We start from the raw sequence: 7,239 nt of genomic DNA on the forward strand, positions 1-7,239 counted from the left end.
ACACACACAGACACACACACACAGAGACACACACACAGGCGCACACACACACACAGACACAACACACACACAGAGACACACACACACACACGCAGAGACACACAGGCGCACAGAGACACACAGACACAGACACAGACACACAGACATAGAAAGAGACACACACACACACACACACACACAGAGGCACACAACACACACAGACACAGACACACAGGCGCACACACACACACAGACACAACACACACACAGAGACACACACACACACACCGTGCCACGGGGGGAGTTTGGTCTAGGGGAGCCTTTGGACGCCCTCGTTCCCGCTCAGCCTGGTTAGGGAAAGGCACGTGGGCCAGCGGAAGCTTCCGAGGCTGGAGGAGAACCCAGGGCCCTAGCACGAATCTTGAATCAGGATTTCCCCCTAGTATCACTTGCTGGAACCGTGGGGAGAATCTCGGGAGCCTCAGAGGCAGCTCCGCTGGCAAGAATCCTCGCGCTTTCTGCCTCTCCCTCCCTCCCCGTTTCCCACACACCCGCCGGGAGCTTCCCGGGGGAAACTTGCCGGGAATCTGCAGGACTCCTGCGGCTGACTCGCCCAGGCCTCAGACGCACCACTGGGGGGCAGTGTCGTCACTAATCCGGTAAACGGCCCGGGTCTCCTCAGGCGGCAGGGTTCGGGCAGGCCCGGCCGCACATCCTGTGACAGGATGTTTCAGAACTTTTCCTTCCACTCATTGTAAATAAACAACCTCGGGGTGGATCCATCCAGATGCACTTCACAGTGCAGCATGAACTGCCCAGGCCAAAGTTTCCGGGCTATCTGTAACCATCTTGCTGAACCACGTGGTACAGGTCAGAAGCCGGAGCTTTCAACTTGCATGTTGGTCCTCCTGAATTTCTGCCTGCATTCCGGAATTCCTCTGCCCTCAGGAGCAAAAGGAATTTTCAAAGGAATGAACGGTTAAACAATCATGCACAGCCTTTTTTGTACAAAACTCTGCTCTCCGTGTTAAGTTGCAAGAGATCAGCTTACTCCAAAGCGAGGCTGGGCAGAAGCGATTTAGTAGATTAGTCATGTGTGCAAACGAGGGGATGGGGGTGGGGGGAGGGACGGACATGTTTCTGCTGGAGATTCTGGGAGTGTGAGTTGGGGCCCAGTAGACTCAGTCCTAGTTGGTGCCAAGAAAAGCAAAGTTACTGGAAGCTTTGGGCTTCTTTGGCAGAATTTCCCTTCCTGTGAGTTCCACTGGTGCTCTGAGGCCCAGGGGACAGGCTCCTATCTGACTTCTGAGATTAGCATTTGAAGAAGCCATGCAAGCGAACCCACTGATTGAAGGTGGGGGGAAGTGACACATCAGGGAGGATTAGAGGAACCAGGTTAGGACTGGGACCTGGGCGTGGATATCGCTCTCCCAACACTGGTGCTGTACTTCTGGCAACAGCCAACACCTAACATCCAGCTCATCTTCAGTCTGTCAGCAGACGCAGATAAGGTGAACCATTTGCAGCCAGAGGGATAGCTGGAATTTTCCTACAATGCTGAAATACCGTCCAGAGTTCAAGTGGGCCATATTTGGACAGAGGTTGCTGTTTGGTTTCTTTTTTTCTCTTTTGTGTTTTCACTGCCATATAATAACATTAACACTCTTTAAACAAGGTCAGTACTATTTACCTAAGACTTTCCCAAAGGTCTTTCTTCTCCTTTCCCATTCTCTCCCCTCAAAGGATCATGAGTCCATACTGTGCTTTTGAGGGGAAAAATAAAATACAGGAAAAGTTTATTGAAATGAGCCAGGTGGGGATTTGTAACTCTGGGAATCCACGTGTACTGACGGGAAGACAGAAGCTGAAAACTACTCCCAAAATTTAAAAGTATTTCAAGAGGAAGCTCCTAGGTTGGGCCCCCCGTATCATACAGCAGGTGAAGAGAGGAAAAAGTACAGAAAAACAAAGAAGAAAATGCTATGTAGGATGACTCCCCACGGAGCAAAACCTGACTAGGCAGAATGTTGACAAAGGGTGGAGACCCGATTCAACAGTTTTGCAGGTGGCACCTGTGGCCCTCACCACCCACTCACCCCAGGAACATTATCAAGAAGGCATCGTGGCCATTTCTTTAAAAGGCACTTTCCTTACAGGACATGGCCCGCCCCAGGAAATGAGGGAAGAAGCACCTCTTTGCTTCCAGCTCACCTTTACAAATCCAAGATTTGAGGACATGTTAAAACAGAGAGCTCGGAAAGGATAAACAGTAGATGAGATCGCAGCTGTAACTTGGCTAAATAGAGTGCTTTCAGAACATGACAACCAAGCTGCCATCTGTATTATTTGGAATGTATACTCAATGTGGTCTGTCTGTTTCCAGGAAAGGAACTTTTGTTCTGTTCTTTTTCTTCTCCAGTTTCACTTGCAATGAATGGGTTTCTCTTCAGGCAATGTTCACTTGCCCTCAGAAAATGTGTTTGGAATAGAAGGACTCCCCGGAATCACAGATTAAAATGCCAGCGGAGCTGAGCTGAGCATGTTCTTCCCCGCTCTGAGCTGGTGAAATGAGCATTCATGCTGTTCTCCATGTGGGGAGCTTCTCAGGTAGGACTATTAAAGCCATGGAGTCAGCTACTTAGTGAGGTTATCAAACCCTACAGCACCCTCGGAAGAGTGTGTGCACTTGCAGCCAGCACATCTTTTCCCATTCCAGTGCCTGTCTTTCCTGGGTTTATAGACACAAAGCAAATAGCTAAGCTTCAGGTCTTCTCACCCATTTTGCAGATATTAATTGGACAATGACTCAGTGTGTTAGGCATTGAAGTACAATAATGAATAAGATCTAGCCTAGTCTTTGCCTTCATAGAGTTTAGTCATGAGAGAAAAAAGCCAGTTAAAAGTCAATTATAACTTCACACCCACAAAGGTGGCTGTAACCTAAAACAAAACACAAGGAAAGAATAAAAAACAAAATAACAAACGATAGTTAAGGATGTGGAGAAATTAGAATGCTCAAACATTGCCAGCAGGAATTGTAAAACAGTATTGCTGCTGCGAAAAACAGTTACCATATGGGCTTCCCAGGTGGTGCTTCTGGGAAGCACCTGCCTGCCAATGCAGGAGACATTGTAAGAGACATGGGTTAGGTCCCTGGGTCAGGAAGATCCCCTGGAAGAGGGCATGGCAACCCACTTCAGTATTCTTGCCTGGAGAATCCCATGGACAGAGTCTGGGGGACGACGGTCCATGGGGTCGCAAAGAGTCGGACATGACTGACGTGACTGAGCACACACAACATACAATCCAGCAATTTCACTCCTACGCACACATCCAAGGAAATGGGAAACATATCATCGTACAAAAACTTGTACACAGATATGCAGAGAAGCATTGTTCATAATGACCAAAAAGAGAGAACAATGCAAATGTTCCCTGACTGAAGGAATAAACAAAACGTCGCTTTTCCATACAATGGAATCATGTCTGGCCATAGAAAGGAATGCAGTGCTGTTACATGCTACATGGATGAACCTTGAACACATTATGCTGAATGGAAGAAGCCAGACACCAAAGGAGAAATATTATGAGATTTCATTTACATGAAAGGCCTGGAAGAGACAAATCCATAGGCACAGACATTAAACTAGTACTTGCCAGAGTATGGGGTCAGAGGGGAGTGGGGAGGGACTTGATGGGTGTGGGGCTTTTTCTAGGGTGATGAAAATGTTCTGAAATTAGATAGTGGTGATGACTGCATCTGAACTGCATACACTTTAAAAGGGTGAGTTTTATGGGATGTGGATTGTATCTCACTAAGATGAAGTATTTATAAGGCAGTCTGATGAGTGCTTTCTGAAAGAAGGCACTTTTAAGCAGAGACCATAAAAGACAAGTAAGAGGAAGAGGGACAGAGGAGGAAGAATAAGAACACTCTAGGACCAGCAGAGCAGCCGGATGCTGAGGGGGGAACACTGAATTGTCCCGTGAGCTGAAACAACGCTTGTGGTGGGCAGCAGAGAGAAGTGAGGTCTAGGGTTGGAGGGGCTAACAGGCCAGGCTGGGGAATCTGGACTTTATTGAGAGTCTAGAGAGGCTGGGAGATTAGTGAGAAGTTATTTCTCTGAACTAAGTCAGAACTGACCATAGCGGGAGAACTGGAAGGTACGCTGGGCTGGGCCGAGAAGCGAGAGGCCGTCTCCTGAAGAGGTGGTGCTGAGGTTGCCAGCACACCTCCTGGTAGGTCCTACCCCGCTTCTTGCCGCTGTGCCTTCCCTTTCAGAGCACCAGGACCCTAACAGCCTGCCTGCTTTGGAAACACAGCCTGCTCTTTATTGGCTATGGAACTGGAGGCAGGGACACTGAGTTCCAATTCCTGCTCCAACATTTTCAAGCTACCTGATCCTTACTAAGTCATCTCATCTCTGAGCTCAGTTTCCTTAAGTGAGGAAGAAGAAAGTACGTATCTCACAGTTTTTTCCCTGGTGGCTCAGAGCTAAAGAATCTGCCTGCCAATGCAGGAGATGTGAGCTCAATCCCGGGGTCAGGATGATCCTCAGAGCAGGAAATGGCAATCCACTCCAGCATTCTTGCCTGGAGAATCCCATGGACAGAGGAGCCTGGTGCTCTACAGTCCATGGGGTCACAAAAGGCCACGACTTAGCCACTAAACAACAGCATAAATAACCATATATATTAAAAAAGCCTTGTACCGGGCCTACTCTGTAATGGATGCTCAATAAACTTGTTTTCTGGACATTTCAAGCCCTCTTAAGATTTTAACTGTGGTTTTAGTCAAAGTCATAATTCTTCTATGCAACCATTGAGTCTAAAGGGTACCTTCTGCTGTCAATGTATTAGTGAAGGAGGAAACACTTACAACTATCCTAGAAATAGGTGTTTGCTGAGATGACAAAGATAAGTCATTTGCATCCAGGTTCTTTAAATACCATTTCAAAATCAAATGTATTTAAATTAATTCCTAAAAAGAAAGATCTGAGAGCTCCTCAGACAAGTCATGGAATTGGGCTTGTTTACGCTCTAGCAGGAAGGCCAAAGGTCCAGGTGAGATACCCCTTTCAGGAGTGCAGCATAACTCCAGGGCAGCAGACCATATAAATAGTTGGAGGCACTGAACAAATGGAATGTCGTCTGGAATGATAATGTGAAAAGAGAAAAACAGTCATGTATACAGGGCAGGCGATTTAATTTAAAGAAGCTCATTTAACAATAAACAACCTAGAGCTCTGGAGGTACAAGTGAAAGGAACACATCTAAAAAACAGGAGGATAGAAAGTGTCAAAATGTGTTTTAAAACCTTATTAAATAGGAGCTTACTGTTATCAACACTGAAACCAAAGTCTTTACTCTTCTCCTTTGCCAGGCTGCAGGTCCTAGTCACAAAATAAAATGTTAATGCTAATGTCATCTAGTAAACAGTCCCCCAAAACTTTAAAAAATCTCTCTCACACACACACACAATGTACCTTTCGTGCATCTGGAATGTTCCCCTCTCATCCTCCTACATGATGAAAATGCAATATCAAGGAAATACCTACCTGCCTGAGTTTTTCTTTCTTCTTTGATCACTGTAATGGGTTGCAGAAAGCACAAGGTGGCAGAAGCACACTACAAATGCAAGTAGAACAAGCTCCTGGGCATCATGGAAACTGCAGCAACAAGCAATTTATTTTCATAAAAATAAAAGAGCCTTTTCATGGTACTGTTGAACCTATCTGCAGGGCAAGACGTAGAGACTGGATCTGTGGCCACAGCAGGGGGAGGAGAGGGTGGGACGAAGAGAGAGTAGCACTGACACAAACACATAAAACAGAGAGCTGGTGAGCAGCTGTAGCGCCTGGCGCTCCCTGACAACCCAGAGGCGGCGGTGGGGTGGGGAGTGGAGGGAGGCTCAAGAGGGAGGCGACACCTATGTACACTCACAGCTGATTCGCGCTGCTGTATGGCAGAAACCAATACAGCATCGTAAAGTAATTATCCTTCAATTAAAAATAAAGATAATAAAAGATTTTTCCATTATAAGAACAAATATGCTCAAAGTTTGGAAAATATTACTATGAAAAGAGAATTCTGTCACCCAGAGATAAGGACAAATGTTTAATTCTTCCTGCCATGATGAGTAGTTGTGATTATACTAGATGTGCTCTTTTAAACTTTAGCAAAGTGAGCATTTTAAAATCTTATTTATTCATGCATCCCCTTGTTTCAAAAAAGATTTAAGGCATCTGTATGTAACCCTCCATATTTTTATAAACACTTTAAAGAGATCATTTATTAGGATGCATCTTATTTAATCTAACCATTTCAACAGTTACTTTAAGTGAAATATTATCAGTAGTGCCTGAGCGAGTTTACATTTCTAAGCTGTAAAAACAAAAAAGCTAGTTATCAGGGAATGAACTATCAGAACTGAACTAATCAAATGGTAACCATCTCTTCTTTCCTAAAACAGAAAATGAAATCATGGTATCCTTTCTGTCGGAACAGCATTCATGCTAAGACCTTTGTACTCCAGTAAAAAAAGTACAGAAAATATTATTTCTTTGGCTGGCCTGTATGTACTTTATCTTTGTTTTCTTATTTTAAAACTTGTATCAATAGTGCATAATACGTATTTTACAAGTGTATGTATGAAGATGAAAATTACTCAGTCGTGTCCAACTCATTGTGACCCTGTATAGTCCATGGCATTCTCCAGGCCAGAATACTGGAGTGGGTAGCCGTTCCCTTCTCCAGGGGATCTTCCCAACCCAGGGATCGAACCCAGGTCTCCCACATTGCAGGTGGATTTTTTGCCAGCTGAGTCATCAGGGAAGCCCACGTATTTTACAACTGAATGTATAATTGTATATATGTGCATAATTTTATATATACACAAAATATTACCTAACAAAATATTTTTTAAAATACTTAAGAGTATTGCTGAAGCAGCCAAAAATCCTTTATACTTTTAGAAGACTGTCACTAACTAGATCTGCTCCTGGAAAACTAACCAAAGCCATAATTCATTTGCTGCTTTGGAATCATTAATCTGAGTTCTTAAAACAATTGCACAAAACCATTTGGTCTAGCTGCCTGCTTTAGACAAAAGAAAAGCCATTATTATTTCCCTCTACTCAGGCAAATGAAGCCTTCAACAACAGCAGACAGCCAAGTGGGAGACAGGGTACTTAGAATGCTGTAGGAAGCACGGGAGATAATCCACATCATCTCCCCATGTGTCACTAATGTCATCCTTAA

Source organism: Odocoileus virginianus, chromosome 24 (assembly GCF_023699985.2).
Source record: "Odocoileus virginianus isolate 20LAN1187 ecotype Illinois chromosome 24, Ovbor_1.2, whole genome shotgun sequence".
In the NCBI taxonomy this organism is placed as follows: domain Eukaryota; kingdom Metazoa; phylum Chordata; class Mammalia; order Artiodactyla; family Cervidae; genus Odocoileus; species Odocoileus virginianus.